The 16,731-nt window shown below is 32.1% G+C and overlaps 2 pseudogenes; one reads left to right on the forward strand and one right to left on the reverse strand.

Moving 5' to 3' along the window:
* Positions 1 to 491: 491 nt before the first annotated feature.
* LOC114370249 lies at positions 492 to 3,524 on the reverse strand (annotated as a pseudogene).
* A 9,783-nt stretch (positions 3,525 to 13,307) lies between these two features.
* Positions 13,308 to 14,393, forward strand: LOC114369449 (annotated as a pseudogene).
* The last annotated feature ends 2,338 nt before the right edge of the window (positions 14,394 to 16,731 follow it).

Here is a 16,731-nt window from a genome sequence, read left to right on the forward strand (position 1 = left end):
GATTCAAAAACTAATGTCATAGTACCTTCTAATTTGAAGAACTAAGGTGATTGCTTAGTGTTTACCAATGTTGTTAAATAATAATTATAATGTCGCCATAACACTATAATAGTATAATGTAACATTTTTTCACCCCTTCGCCATAGCCAATTTGTAAAAGAAGGCATGCTATGGCAGCGCCATATGGCAGAATGGCATCTTTATGACAGAATTTTGGCCAACCTCCATTGATAACCTTGTCGTTTACTCATTTCATTTTCTTGTCAACTTGACTTAGGTATGTGAAAAAAAAAATCCAACCAAACTAAATTTAACAAATTAAATCATTTAAAATTTGTTAAACCGGACCGAGTTATTATTTGGATTTAGATAACATGTTTAATGCACTGAAACAAACTAATCAAATGCACTCCTCTATTATAAACTAATCAATACAAGCTTAGCTTATTTCACTGTCTTTCGGTCAAATGAATCTGTAATACAAGCTTCATTAATTCGACCATCCTCAGACCTCAATCATAGTTGTCGTTCCATTATTCTATCTCCTACTTTAGTGAAGCGCAAGATGCCTTGCAGCATCCAAAAGCTTGCCCAGTCTTTCTGCAACCATAGTCAAAGTTGCATCACTCTAGCAGAAAGCAAACCTGACGTATCTCTTCCGATAGTTTAAGTTAGAAACTTCATTTGATGATAAGTTTGTATGAAAAAATCCTTGTCCTGGAACAGCCACTACCCCTGCTTCTAGTATTAGCTTCTTAACAAATTCTACCTGTGAACAAAAAAACATTTATTGCTAGAAAGAAACAATAGAATAATGGACTTATGTATTGCAGAAAAATCCAACTTAAATGGACTTAAGGACTAATGACCGTTGAAATAGTTCTTACACTAATATCTAGTAGAAGAGAGTAAAGAATGCACATACATCTGAAAGAGGGCAATTATCAGGAAGCTCAGCAAATAAGAAGAAGGAATCCTGAGGTATAAACTCTATTTTAAAACCTACTCCACCTAGCAACTTGATGATATAGTCTCTTTTTGATTGATAGTCCTGCATACATTAAAAAAACATATATAGCTTTGTTGTCTTTGAGGAGGTGAGTCAATAATGCCATCAAAATTCTACTTCTAGTTGTATAGAACAACCACTAGTACCATGTCTCCTCAAATGTACTTTTGACTCTTACCCTTCTGAGTGATTCAAAGTATTCAGGGGGACTTCTCAAAGCAGTCAATGCAGCTTCCTGAAAAGGTGCTGGAGCATAATCTGTAACCCTTCCGTCAATATTTCTGATAGCAGACGCAAGAAAAGCTGGTGCAATTGCCCATCCAACTCTCCAACCTGATACATGACATACCAACAGTGACTTAAAGGCATTCTTTATGGCAATGATGAAAACTTCCAGTGTAGTTTAGTTCATGCAGCTTAGACCGGTTACCTGTGACACTGAATGATTTTGGCAAAGAAGACGTTATAATTGTCCGCTCTTGCATTCCAGGAAATGAGGCAGGGATATATGTTTTAGGTTGTCATACGTTATATGCTCGTATACCTACATAAAGAATCCAAAAGAAGGCAAAAACATTACATTGTTTAAATACTAGACAAATATTCTACTCTTGCAAATTTGAAATTCCCAGTATTTTTTTTTTTTTTGTGATTATGCATTCATGCAGAGAGAAGTACCATGATCCAAATTAAAAGCAAATAAAAAAATGATAGCTTTGTCGAAGACAAATCAATTAATAGCAAAAGAAAAATATATATTGTCATGAGATGGTAAGCCTGTATAAGTTGTGTTGTGACCCCCTAAAACTACATATATGTGCTCTAGCCTCTAGGGCATATTCCATTAATTACACTAAATAGAAGAGGCAGAAGAAGATTCATATAGAACATGTATATCTAATTATTTTAATTCATCCCACAAATAACATGTTTAAATCCTGGAATTGAAGTTCTATCAGTACCAAGTAAAGGAGTGTCATACTTCATCTGTTATAGCCAGGAAATTCCGGCTGCAGTATCCCAGCAATAATCTCAAGTTCCTCTTTTGTGAAAACTTTTCCTGTAGGATTGTGAGGACTGTTTAAACTTTATGTCAGCATTTTGTAGTTCATATCATGAGACTAAACATTTTTTCAAACATTGTGACGCATAGCAAAAAAACTTGAATTGATTGTCTTTATTATAACACAGTCACTTCAAGCATCCAAAATAATGAAAGAAAATCAAAGCATCTCCTCAATGCTTTACCCTTTTGATAGTAGTCTGTGAAAGAGAAATTTGGAACCACAGAAAAATGAAACACAAACAAAACACACCAAACTTCTTCAAGGATTGCAATGCCTCACAAAATCTGGGCATATCAGAGGCTAATCCTCGGCAGTTGGAAATCTTGACAACCATCAAAATACACAAAAAAGATAACGTGAATCATTAATGACATACAAAATTTCAAATGATTACAAAAGCTTAAACCATAAACTGATAGCACCAGCATTTCTTATTCACATTTTTATTTTATAAAAAGATTCACTCAATCGCTATTCTATTGATTGAAGGATGTCAAGGGGACTAATCTGAGGCTTCCCATGATGAGAATGAAGACCATCTAAAGTGGAGGGAATTATAAATTTGGATTTCTAACCTGTTCAGGACTATGGCTTTAGTTTTCTCAGTAAATGATCTGAGTAATTTGCTTGAATCCAGTGTCCATTGAGGCGGGTCAAGTGGCACGTGAATCTGTCCAATTATGAATACAAAATCAAACGGAAATTACATGATGTAATATCAATTACAACACATCCAGATACAACAAACATGCGAGCGGGACCATCCGAAGAATTGACACAACACCACATACCAAGCTGTACTATGAATCATTGTTCCTAAATCATAAGTAACATAATGAAACATACTTAAACAAGGTTCAAGATTGCAAGCTTCCTGGGACTCCCCCGGTCATGACAACACATCCTTCATACGTTTCATAGGAAGGGTCGAAAAGTATGACTTCGTCTCCCGGGTCAAGTGCTGTTTGAAACACAACATCTATGTAACCAACTCATAACCTTAAAGCTCGTAAACTAACAATATTACAAGAAGAGAACATATATACTTGCAAAGATTGCAGCTGCAAATGCCTCGCTTTGACCGCAGCAAATAGCTACGTCCTTAAGAGGGTCGATGTCTAAACCATGCATTTGCTTCACTATCTTGGCCAAGAGATCACATACACCTTGCACGTGCCTCGATCGACAGAATTACAAAGAGTAGAGTAGTTTCCATCAATAGTTGAAAAAATGAAGATATATAAATTAACAATGAGTTTATGTTAGGAAAGCTACCTGTACTGGCTGGAGTCGGAAATGATGGCAGAAACGGCGGCGTTTTTGAGGTGAGGAGGGGCGGGGAAGCCCTCGGCGAGGTTGATGGCGTTGCATCTCTGAGCGAGCTGGGACAGTTCTTAAATGGAAGACGATGGTATCTTCTTTGCTGCACGTGACAACTTTCCTTCCATTATTATTATTTTCTCTGTTCTCTTCTTTCTTACTTCATCTCAGGTCTCAGCCATGCCTTATCTTTATCTGTCTGGAGATGGTTACAATTGCATTGCTTGGCCCTTGACCCGCTTTTAAAACGTACGTTAATTCCCATAACTATTCAAAAGTAAACAATATCATGCAATGGGAAGAAAAGCCATAAAAGACAAAAAGTAAATAAGGACACAAAAGATATGATAGGTGAAATAATTTAATAAAAAAAAACAGTAAAGAGAAATAGTGTCATTTTTTTTAATAAAAACTTGAATATTATAGAGTGTCTAAGTCACATTTTGAGGAGTATCAAGTATTGGATTTTTAGTAGAGCACTTTAATAACTAGTTTTTAAGGAAAGGGACCCAAATTTTTGGGAGCTTATTAATTTTATTTATTTTTAATTTAAATAAACAGAAATAAAATCAAAAAGATATATAAGAATCTTATTTATTTAATTCATTGATTGGAAAAGATAAAAAAATTATAAATTATACAAATTTACTTTATAATAATAATAACTTTCAATTTAAAAATTAATATATTGTATTTTTTTATACTTTTATGTTACGTTAAAATTAGTAGTATTTAATATTAAAAATTAAAACAAATTATATATCTCTCTTAAATTTCTCTATTTTGTAGGAAAGATTCTTTCTATGGATCCCACCAAATTTTATTTTTTTACCTTATAAAATTATTCTTTTGAGTTTTTCTTCTTTTTTCACATCCCCCGCCCCCCTCAATCACACAAATCTAAAAAATTATCTTATTTGCAATCAAGTTTGAAACAGAAATCCAAATCCTTAATAATTTTTTCAATTAAATGTTTAAATTTTTAAAATTACTTTCTATATTCTAAAAAAATTATAAAATTACAGTTAAAATAATTTCTTCCAGTACAAAATTGAATTTTATTTCCAATTGCATTATTAAAAAATTTAACATGGAGTTACAAGTTAAAGCCCATCTAAGGCTTTAAATTGGAGTTGCTATTCACGCTATCAAAAGTACTATTCTAACTACCCATGGGGTTGTTTTTTTACAAAAAGATAGTAACGTATATGAATTAGGATTTAGGTTCAAGTAGTCCACTAATATTTTAAGTTCTAACAAAAAATTAACAATTAATTAAAATGATATGATAAAAAAACAAAAACTAGCTTATCCTTGGTAAAAAAAAAAAAAACAAAAGAGAGACTAGCTTATCTATTCATGTAGTACGTGTTGTTAAACTCGCTTATCTCGACATAGGATCAATACAAATAATGTTATACACAGCTAGAATAATGAATTACATTCGTACACACCTAGCTAACCAGTAACTAGCAAGAGTCGCAGCAACAATGTTACACACGTTTTTCTTTTTCTTTCTGATTCTCTAGAATTGCACGTGACCAAGAATGCGATGTATATGCATGCAGCCAATAAATCTGTCTACAAATATCGATATCTGACAAAGCCAATATATAATATCTGCCTTCAGTTTTTTGTCCATCTTATTTGCTAGCTATAGATTACTGACCGGAAACAGATAGTTAAAATTACTTCTAGAATAAACTTTAACCGTTGCATGAAAGTATTACATGGTTATGAGACGATATCGTAGAAGATTAAACACCGACAAATGGTGCGGCCAGCAATACACAACTACACAAGCATATATCTCGCTCCCCCTCGTAACCAAAGGCCTTCATTCTCTTGTTCCTTCCTTTCTCGTTATCTTGCCTTCAGTTTCATTCTTTCTGGAACAAACCATTTCTAGCTAATTTGTTCTTACCTGTCAAATGCTATCTTCTCCTTAGTCCGAGTTCCTTCTCCGATACACAATTCAAAAACATGGCTCTTAATTTTTCTCTTGTGTTCACCTTGTACTCCATTATTTTTCTCCTAACAACAGCTTCATCCACCACCACCACCCAAACTACTACTTCAACAGTGGGAAAAGACCAAGTTCCACGCATAATGTGCAATGAGTGCGAGCTTCCACCTCCACCCCCACAACCAAAAGAGTGTCCACCGCCACCGTCACCTCCACCGCCGATACCACCATCACCTCCACCACCGTTGCCTGCATCACCTCCACCTCCGGTTATTATTAAATGTCCACCACCGCCAAAACCACCGTGTGGTGGAGGTGCTGACTGCTTGCTCCCCACTTTGCCGGAGACACCAGAGGAACCCCAATACCTACAACCGCCGCCGCAGCTTCCGTCGTCGCCGGGAACGATAGATCTTGACGATATTATCAGCGGTGCTAACATGATTAATCCACTGCTACGCTACTTCACATTGAACTCCTTCACTTTTCTCCTCCTTCTTTGCCTTCCCTATTACTTGTTCATTTGATACATGCATTATTGTTACTTGAGCAAGTGGACTCGGATGTTTGCATGAGAAAAATAAATCAAAAGAGAGAGAAAGAATGAACTAGCTTAGCTTGTCGTAGAAATTGAGCGTGAGATTAATTTCAGAGAAAAAGAAGAGGGAAGAAAATGAAAAAAAAAAAAAAAATCTCTTCTGACTGAGCCGTTAAAGTGTCTATTGTTGTTTAGCTAAGTACCCTTGATTAGTGTTGAATTAACGATCAAATAAATATTGGTGCAATTTATTCCCTGATTAATATGTATGCACTATGCTTAATTCCAGAGTGACGGCCTCTTTGTAATTTCTTATATATATTTTGCAGATATAGATTGAGCATTAGAGCTTCAATTCATTTGCTTAATTATGTGAGCGACATAGAGTGTATATTCGTTTTTAGAGTAAAATGGACGAAGGCTATCGGTATATGCATTATTCATCTTGGTGTTGTTTAAAAGGGTGGTTAATAATATAGTCCAACATAGATTCTCTTTACGTAAAATTTTCCGTTGTTATAAGAGAAAAAATGATAAGGTAAAATCAATTAAACTTAATTATTTCATAAATTAAAATAAACTTATTACATATACTTTAACTTAAACAAATTTCTCTCATCTAGGATTTTAACTTATTTAATTCATTTAGGATTCTTCTGTGAAAGAAGTCTTTACTACTTTACTACTAAGTGGTGGGAGATGTCATATAATTTGCATTGGCATCAAGAAAAATGCTATCTTAGGAAATATTTTTCTTAACTGGTTCGTCTCTCTCAGGCTAACCTCCTAATTAAGATGACTTTTAACAAATATATGCTTAATTATGCTCCCATGGCTTAGCACTTAGGGGCTATGGACAGTCCTGGGTAGGCCGACCTCCCAGGATGATTTCTAACAAGTTCTTACGCTCACATAACTACTTGAAGAACTATGAACAATACTTGGAAGGTCGACCTCTCAGGATGACTTCTAATAAGTGTTTACACTTAAGATGACTTTTAACAAGTGAGTGGTGAGAGACAAGGGAGCATAGGACAAATTGGGAAAATAGAAATTAAAGAGAGAGAAAAATATCAGTCGTTTGAGAAGTAAGTCATATATGACACTAGTCTTCTCAAGTATGAGGAGCAGAGGAGGGCTATAGGAAGACACTCTCAAACACATGAAAAAAAGAATCATTCAATGTAATATGTGTAATATGAGATCTATAAAATTTTGTTACTTTTAATAAATTTTAATTAATGAAAAATTATGTTTAAAAGAGTATATCAAAAAATGTGTGGGTAAAGTACATTTCTCTCTCACAAAGTTTTGCATCATTTTCTTTTTTCCTATCATTCCCTTTTGTTAAATCATTTTCTTCTTTCAAATTTTGCAATATTTTTCATCCTCAAAGTCAATAAGAATGATAATAACAACAAATTGCATGTATAGTTTTCTTTTCTATTATTTCATTAGTACGGTGACCCATGCACGAATATGTTATTATATTTTAAGATTTTAATTTATATTTATTTCGTATTTGTAACCTTCGGATTGTATCGTATTTCGATCTCCTCCATCAAAACGAATCTTGGTCCAATTCAATTAATGTTGAATGATCTGCATCTAATAACAACTAACTAGCACACACGATCATATACGGAGATTTCTAAGATATGGGGAAGGTTTTTGTATACCATGAATGACCCGACATATAAATATCAAAACATATGTGAATAATAACTAATAAATAGTCATGTCTGTAACCTAGGATGACATGTTAAATATTATATCCCACTTAAATGTTCTAGACAGGATCACCTCCACTATGAGAAATTAAAACTTTTTTCCATAACAATATTATTTAAGAGTTATAAGAAGTAAAATCTAGAGTAATAATTAAAACTATTATTAACACTAATTAATTTAAATTTTGAAAAGCTTCTTTATGCATTGACATTAGGTTAAAATTTATATAATTTGGAAATTCAATTGAGATTGGTCAATTGAAATTCATCATAACAACATTTTGTGTGAAGAAAATTATAAATATATATATCACCTTCAATGAAAAGAGAAGATTATTGTGTCTTATGGGATAAAAAAAAGTTTGACAACTCACAAAAGGATGAGAATGTTTGAGGATATTTTTTATTAAAAAATTTCTTAAAATCCATCTTTAAAAAATCATCAAAATTTACATATTTTTGAAAACTAAAAGATTTTATAAGTTGTGAATTTTTTATTAAATAACAATGAATTTTGTTGCATTTTAAAAAAAAAAATCACAATTATCTTGATTGAATATCATAAAATCTATTTTTATAATTTAAAAATCTTCATTCAGTTGATTGAATACTGGAACATATATAGCTCTCCCAGCTCGTAACCAAAAGCCTTCACTTTAGTTTTTTTTCTTTCTATTTGCTATGCCTCCAATCCCTCTGGAACACTCATCAAAAACCATGGCTTGTTTTCCTCTTATGCCTATGTTAACCTTGTCCTCCGTTATTTTGCTCCTATCAACATGTTCCTCCACTGTTTCAGCCACCGCCACCCAAACTACCTCAATAGTGGGAAAAGTTGACCAAGTTCCTCACATAATGTGCAAGGAGTGCGAGCTTCCACCCCCACCCCTAGCACCTCCGCCACCCTTACGGCCATCTCCTCCGCCACTGCTACCACCGTCACCTCTGCCGCCAAATCTACCATCACCAGTGTTACCCCCTTTGTCGATCCCACCAGACGGACCTGGCGGATACCTAGTGCCACCATCGCGCTCTCCGAACCCACCAGGAACGATAGATCTTGACGATCTCAACGGTGCAAAGATGATTAATCCACTGCTACGCTTTTCGAACCCTAGTTACTTGTCGTTGCAGTCCTTCTCTTTTCTCGTCCTTCTTTGCCTTCCCTGTTACTTTTTCATTTGATATAACTATTAATAAAGATAAAATATACTTACACTATTACTTTTTTCAACTACTTTTCATTTTTTATTTATTTTAAAAATACAGGTAAAGACAATAAAGTGTCTCTCTTTCAATGCATTAATTATATCGGTAATTCTTGTCCTCTCTCTCTTTCTTAATTATATCTCTCATGGATAGGCTTCAATTCCTTTGCTTAATTATCTGGGCTAAGTAGAGTATATGAAGGTTATCTGTATAGCAATATTAATTATTCATCTCGGACTTGTTTAAAGGGATGATTAATAATGTACTCCAACATACAACCTCTTTACGTTAATTTCTCTCTCTGTATATATATATATATACTTGTAAGAGAAAAAAATGAGAAGAAAAAATCAATTAAACTTATTTCATAAATTAAAACCAGCACTTTAACTTTTATAAACTTATTCTTTCATTCCTAAAAAAATAGTTTTTTTTTCTTTCTGTACCAAGAAAAAAGAGTTTTTACACAGTACGAAATGTAAATAATAACCAAATTCAGTCAATTTTCTTTTTCATTTAATTTTTAACCAATAAAAAAACAAAGTGTTTCTTATTTAACTTGTAGTAAGTTTTTCATACGGTAACTCTGCAATCATTTCACCAAAACAATAAATACATAGAATCCGGTTTGTCTTTTTTGGCTTCGAAGAACTGGTTTGTTGGATATCGATTGGAAGCGATAAAACGGGGTGAAATGAATGGAGCTTGGAATACGAAAGGAACTCGAGAATACGTCGTTTGTGTTATGGGGGTAGAAAATCAACCTTATGCAAATATAGATTTAGGTCCACCGTAAGCCTCTCCATTTTGTTGAATGCACGAGATTTTATGGTTCACTTGTTTTGTCCTTATGATATAACTATTACAATAAATTTTTGTTTTAGTGTCGATTAATTTTTTTATATATTGTACCCCTTAGGTTAATGATCAACCACTTCTGTTACATTAAAGTCTTTTTTCATGTTCACGCACTTGCAAATGTGAGACGGTGTATTCCTTTGACTTTTTTTGTCAAATCTTGTTCGATGTGTTCTATTGATCAATTGTAGCTTTGTAGGCACTTGACCATTGATTTGTTCTATTGAACATGTGAGATTCTAAGTCATGATCTCACCATAACCAATCAATGATACACGCTCGAGAATCTTAGAGTAACAGCTACATGAGATATGATGAATCGTCTTGGAAAGATTGAGGTCATTGGGATACACTAACCCCTATATGAGCTAAATGTTGATCTAGGCGTGAGGCACATTACACTTCACACTAAATAATTTGGGCTAGGTCTCATGTTCTTTAAAAATTGGCTTTTCTGCCGTTCTTTTCTCAAATGTCCCTGTGTCGTCCATGTAGTTGTGTTAATATTTAATTTTGTTAATATTTAATTTTGTAATTCAATTTTAAAACTGTGTGATTTTCAAGGGACAGCTGGAAAAGAGACAGCAGAGAAGTCAGATCCTGTTACTTGAGACATGGTCTAGCTAGAAGAACACTTATACTACAATTGTTATAAGAAATTTGTGTTAGCATTAATTGTCCAAAAGCCAAAAGTAAATAGACATTAGTATCAACTTTACATTTGTTTGCATTTTCATGCTTCAAATTCAAAAGTTATGCATTTGCATAGATGTTTTTGCATACTCTAATTATTTTGGATGTCGCGAGAATAAGAAAGAATTGTTGACACTATGCTACATCTATGTAGTAGTAGCATTAGCAACGTTGTTAGTGCTACAAGTGTGACCACTCAACTCATACTTTTTTGCAATTTTTATTTTCAAAAATTCAAATAATATTAAAAGACTATTTTGAGATGATGGTATTAATTATTAAATGAATTCCAAATTTTGCACCAATTCCACATTTCAAACTTCTTAGGGTGTATAATGTGAGAGACTTAACTCAACCCTAAAAGCTAGCTCAAGGGGTGAGGGTTGCCCCTCACTTATATATATTCTAATGTGGAATTACTTTTAACCGATGTGAGACTTAGATTATTTCCAACACAAACAATCATTTTGTATCATCAATGGGTTCCATATGTTATCAAAGATGCATTTAACGATAGTACCACTAGGGTTGGCCCAGTTATGCAACCAAGGTTAGAGTAGATGCATTGAAACTTAGGTTTGGTCTTCATTGCCCTCATTATGAAAAAAAAATATTATTATTTCAATTCATTGCAAATTTGGTAATTTCAATAATTATCGTTGAATGCACCATTCATATTTCATAGGTTCTTTTTTCTCGTAACCATGGAATCCATCAATGATACAAATGAACATACATTTTTTTATGTATTTTTATGTTCCTTTTGTCAACTTTATTTGTATTCCATCTGTAAAATTTCTTCAAAATCTTTTCTCATAGTTCATTTCTCTTAAATTTAAGCCTTCAATATTGTTAGGCAAAAATATAGTCAGTTTCTTTGCATGAATATTTTAACATAACTCATATGATTGAGCAGAATACGTGAGTTATTGTAAATATCATAACATTGTCTTTCATTCCTATGAATAAAAAAAATCCATAAAATAGGCTAATAATCATAATATTGAGATATTATAAAAGGAATGTCTCTTTATTTTTGTTTTATGGGTGTTTTGTATAATATAGGATGTTGCTTTGTATTTTAAAAGATTCATGGATCAAAGTTTGTTTAGTAGATAAAAGCCCATAGGGCCCATTAAAGGTCTAGGACCTCTTTAAGACACTCATTCACATCCCCCAAAACACATACTAGGAGAAAGGAGAAAAAAGAAGGAAGAAGAAAGAAAAAGAAAAACCAAGACAACCCTACACTAGAAATACTTTGTGAGTGTTTTTCCCTTCATCTCTTTCTACTTTCCCTTTATATTTGTGTTGTCTTGTTGTTGGATTTAGGGCTTAAGAGTTTTGAACCCTAGTATGAGAAATTTGGAGTTTTTCTATGATTTGCATGATTAATGAGTTATCTGAAGGAGATTTGGTCTTTATAAGTTATACGAAACATATATGATGTATTTACGTTGAGTTTGATTGGTTAGTTGACTATTAAAGGTCATGATGTAGCATAATCACACACCTTTTTATATGCAAAATCATGAATGAAATATGTTATATGTTAAGCTTAATTGCACTTTTGGTCTCTCAAGTATCACAATCATATAGTTTTAATCCGCTAAATTTCAATTGTGCCAAATGGATCTTTTGGATATTGCAATTGTGTAATTTTAGTTATTCAACTTTCAATTGTGTCAATTGGATCTCCCAAGTATTACAATTGTGGGATTTTAGTCCTCAAATGTTTTAATTAAGCCAATTGGATCTCTTATATATCAAAATTGTACAATTTTAATCTTCATGTTCCAACTATGTTAATTGGCTCATTTGGGTATCATAAATGTGTGATTTTAGTCCTTATGATTTTAATTGTGCTAATTGGGTCTCTCAAGTATCGCAATTGTATAATTTGTAGTCTCTTAGGTATCATAATTATGTAATCTCAATCTTTCAAGTATTTAGGGGACCCAATTAGCACAATTAAAATAAAAAAAACTAAAATTCCAAATTTATGATGCCTAAAGATTCTAATAGGCACAATTGAAACCTAAAAGATTAAAATTATACAATTACGATATATGAAGGACTAAAAGTGCAACTAAACATGCATAATTTTAAAAAATGAATTATTTTTAATTTTGTATTCTTATTTATATTTTTCTTTTCAGTATTTATATTCTCTTTTTTATTCCACTTAAATCAATTAATCAATATGTTTCCTGTATTTCTTATTTATTTCTCTGCTTTTCTTTTCTTTTATCATTTAGGTATTTTTTCTCGCTATTTTTTCATCTCTACCGCATACATTGTAACTTAGTATTTTTTTTTCAAACTTCAACTGTTTTAAAATTTGAATATGTAATCATGTACAGATGTACTGTACTTTTTTTTCCAATGATTTGACTTTTTTTGTAGTGAAGTACCATTAATAACTTTGATTTTTACAATATACTTATAGTAGAATATTAATAATAACTCTGATTTTAGTGGAATACTATTTTTAGTGAAACTTGCATTGGAAAATGAAGACCATCTCATCAATCCGCATTAAAAATTCATATTCATAGAAATTTGTAAATGTTAAATAAGAATATTTTAATTTAATATGTATAAATTAAATATCTCCTAATTTGTAGTAAAGATTTGAAAAAGAGAGAATAATAACAAATATCCAGCACCACCAACAACAAAAAATATCATCACCAAACTTTTTTAGGAAATAAAAAATAGGTTAAAAGAAATAATTAATCTTTTTTTAAGAATCATTAACCTTATTGTGACACCAAACGTTTATAAAGTTATTTTATTTTCTTATTACATCACTTATTATCTTTTCATAATTTTCTTTCTTCTTGTTTTAAAAACAAAAGGAAGAGGAAAAAAGAGAGAACTTTGTTTTTATTCCACGATCAGGTGAAGTGAAAAAGTTGCAAGTTCCAGAAAAATCGGAAAGAGTGGAGAACATGGTAAGTTCTGCTACGACCCACTTGAACGCCGTTTGATTTTACCAGCAATGGTAAGCCGCCAAAATTGAAATTCAAACAAAGTAATACTCCTATTGGAGCTAAATTAAAATGAAGTCTTATTTCGTGGCACTGACAACTAGCAGTTGCAGTTTCCTTTGTAAAACTAAGATATTTTTGTTGATTTGTTCTTCTGTTTCTGTCTATCCTTCCGAAATTCTGAAGAAAAAATGTCAAAAGAAAATGCAAAGAACAAATCTCCCTCGTCCTTTGTTTTTTGTGATAGCCGATGCAATATCGTCGTTGAAAGAATGCAAGGGGTCGAGCCAGCCAGCAATAGCCAAGTTCATCGAGGACAAGCACACCAAAGTGCTCCCTCCCAATTTCCGGAAACTTCTCTCCGTTCAGTTGAAGAAACTCGTCAAATCGGAGAAGCTTTACAAGGTCAAAAACTTCTACAAGCTTTCTTCCGCCACGGATAAACAGACCCAGAAGAGTACCGAAACCGAGCCCAAACAGAAGGTGGGTGAGAAGGCTAAAAGATTGAGTCAAGTGAAGACACACGAAGCTCTCAAGAAGAAAGCACCGACCAAGAAGGACGCGGCGGCGGCGGTGGATGCCTCGTGAGGAGGGAAAGTGAAGCGTTCGAGTCAGGTGAAGACCCCTGAGGTCTTGAACAAGAAGAAGCCCAAATTGACACCCAAACCTTCCAGGCCCAACAGGAATGCTAGGAAATGAAACAAACCACTTGTGTTGTGGTGCCCCTTTATGGATTAATTAATCAAACACATTTATTTATATACGATATAGCATTTGTGTTGTGTCGTATGTATGTTACATGTTTTTTTTTTAGTCCTGTTGGCTTGAAGTGAATTATTGTTATGATCAAATTATCACAGTTGACGATCGCAATGTGGTAGTTTCTGCGTTCATTTTAGTTTTAACACTGAAAAATGTTCTTGCAATTGGTCGCAATGATCTTAGTTTGCTAGCTAATCAATTTTGAATTGTCTTTAGCTATTTTGGATCAGCAGACATGTCATAACATAGTAAATTTGTATGTGCATTTTCTTTTCCTATTTATGATCAGTTTCTTCCTTAGGTAATTTAAATGTTAAAGCTTTGTGAAATTTATTATCCTGTGTTTTTTTCATTTGCTACACATAACTTGCCTATCACATTAGTATCTAACTTTTTAAGTTCTTGGAGGCGGATTACTTGTTAGAGTAGTCAAGAGTTGAAGATTTTGTTACTAACATATGCTTCATACACTATGCAGATGTTTACTACTATTGTTCTACCTAAATTCTTCCTCAAGTAACTTCTTGTTATCTTGAGAGCCTTAAATTCTATGACCAGAAAACAAATTTATTACATTTTTTATCAATAAAATAACAAAAGAAACAACAAAAAGCTATTATTATTCTTTTTCTGAAAACAAAATATCTCTACAGCTAAAAATTATAAGATTAATTTCTTTTTTTAAAAGAATATAAGAATAATTTTTAGAGACTTAATTAAAAATCATCAAAATAATTTTATTTTTTTTAACAAAATCTTCGTCATACTTTACTGTCACACTTAATATTCTCTTAGACATAAAATAAGAATCATTCTAACATAAGCAAAATTTACTTAAGTTTTAGTTTATAAAGTCAGTTGTCACCAACTTTGTTAACTTTAGCTATTATTATAAGTGCCTTAAAAAAGCTATTATTATAACACTACCACAAATTTTAAATTAAGCGATCTTAATAGCAACACCGTGTAACATGTTAACGTCAAGAACCAAAACATATTAAATTTACTCTTCTATGGGAAACTAAAACTTATGATTTTACATATAATATTAAAACAGTAAAATTCAGGCAGATATAGAAATTAAACCATAATTAGATATGTAGATGTCATTTTCGTTCTTCACTTACTTGAGCCCCACTCCAACGTCGCTAATTCTTCACTTCAGCTATGACACTTTAGACTTCACTTAGTCGTTGACGTTAATCTGTTTATAGACGTACTAATATAATTTAATTAATACCTAACGTGGTGAACAGAACTGGCATTATTGATGGGATTGATGTTAAGCTACCTGAAAATAACCAATCCCTGCGCTTCAACACAATCAATGAAAAAAGATGCAAGCAACAACATTATCGTCCGATAATAAAAACAACATAAAAGTTCAAATCCTTTCGGTTTGTGTTGTTTCCATTATCTCATAATACCAACTGCCACGTTTTACATCATATTCTTTTTTATGTTAATGAATATGTGATTAAATGGCTTAGAGTTTGATTCGTGTTCCTTCAAATACTTTAAATAAATAAAAAGTTAAAGCTAATTAGCTCAGCATAAAATAAATAAATTTGTATATTATCATTTTATACTTCAAAGATAAATGATATTTATAAGAAATATATTAAAAAAATACAAAATAAAAAGATTATTCATATGCCTTTTCCTGATAAATTAAACTTCTTAAATAATTAGTTTATGTCGTTATCAGTATTGCAGGCGACAATTATCTCTTAATTATTACTCTTTTGATGTTCGGAAGTCAAATTATTAAACTTTAGTACTACCCACCTCGCCCCCGTGGTCCATTCTAGAATCACACTGTTCTTTCGTAACCAAAGAAAAGCATACTTTCTTTTTTCTTGTAGGAGAAGGCTAGCTATATCCAGGAGCTTGAGATTGAGAACAATATGTAATATGTTAGTATCCATTATTACAATATACATGTAACCAATTGGTCGATCTAATGAGAGAGAATTTGGATAGTTTATATAAATTTTTCTATCTAAATATTATAAAAAAAATTATATTTATGTTTTCCGACCAATTAAATTTTCTTTTATTAATGTCGGTCTTTAAATCTGATCTTAAGTAATTAAATTTCTTCATTTTTAATTACACAAAATCAATATTTTTTTTTCTAGACTCAAAATCAATCCCAAATATCAATGACTATAAAATAAGCTCCAAATATTCAAATAACACTCTCTCCAATGAATAATAATAATAAAAAATACCCTCTTCAACCTCTAGTCTTGTGAGTTTTATTATGAGTAATGGGTCCGAACCACGCCTCTTGACTCTTCAGGCATGCCGTCAATAACTCAATTCACAAACAAAGCCTGCATATTTACAAGTTACCTGTAATTTAAGCTTTGCAATATGATATTCTCTCTAAAAAAAAAAACCTTCGGAATATTATAACGGTGATTAAAAAAAACAGAAAACCCACGAAATAAAGTGTTTAATTTCTCTTAAATAAAGTATTGAATTTTTTAATTCAAATATTTTTAACTAAAAAAAACTAAATTCTTCAAGTGATCTATTCAGTTTCACTTTCAATTAATTAAGATTCAAAATGACATTTGA

The sequence above is a fragment of the Glycine soja genome, chromosome 10 (genome assembly GCF_004193775.1).
Source record: "Glycine soja cultivar W05 chromosome 10, ASM419377v2, whole genome shotgun sequence".
Taxonomy (NCBI): Eukaryota; Viridiplantae; Streptophyta; class Magnoliopsida; order Fabales; family Fabaceae; genus Glycine; species Glycine soja.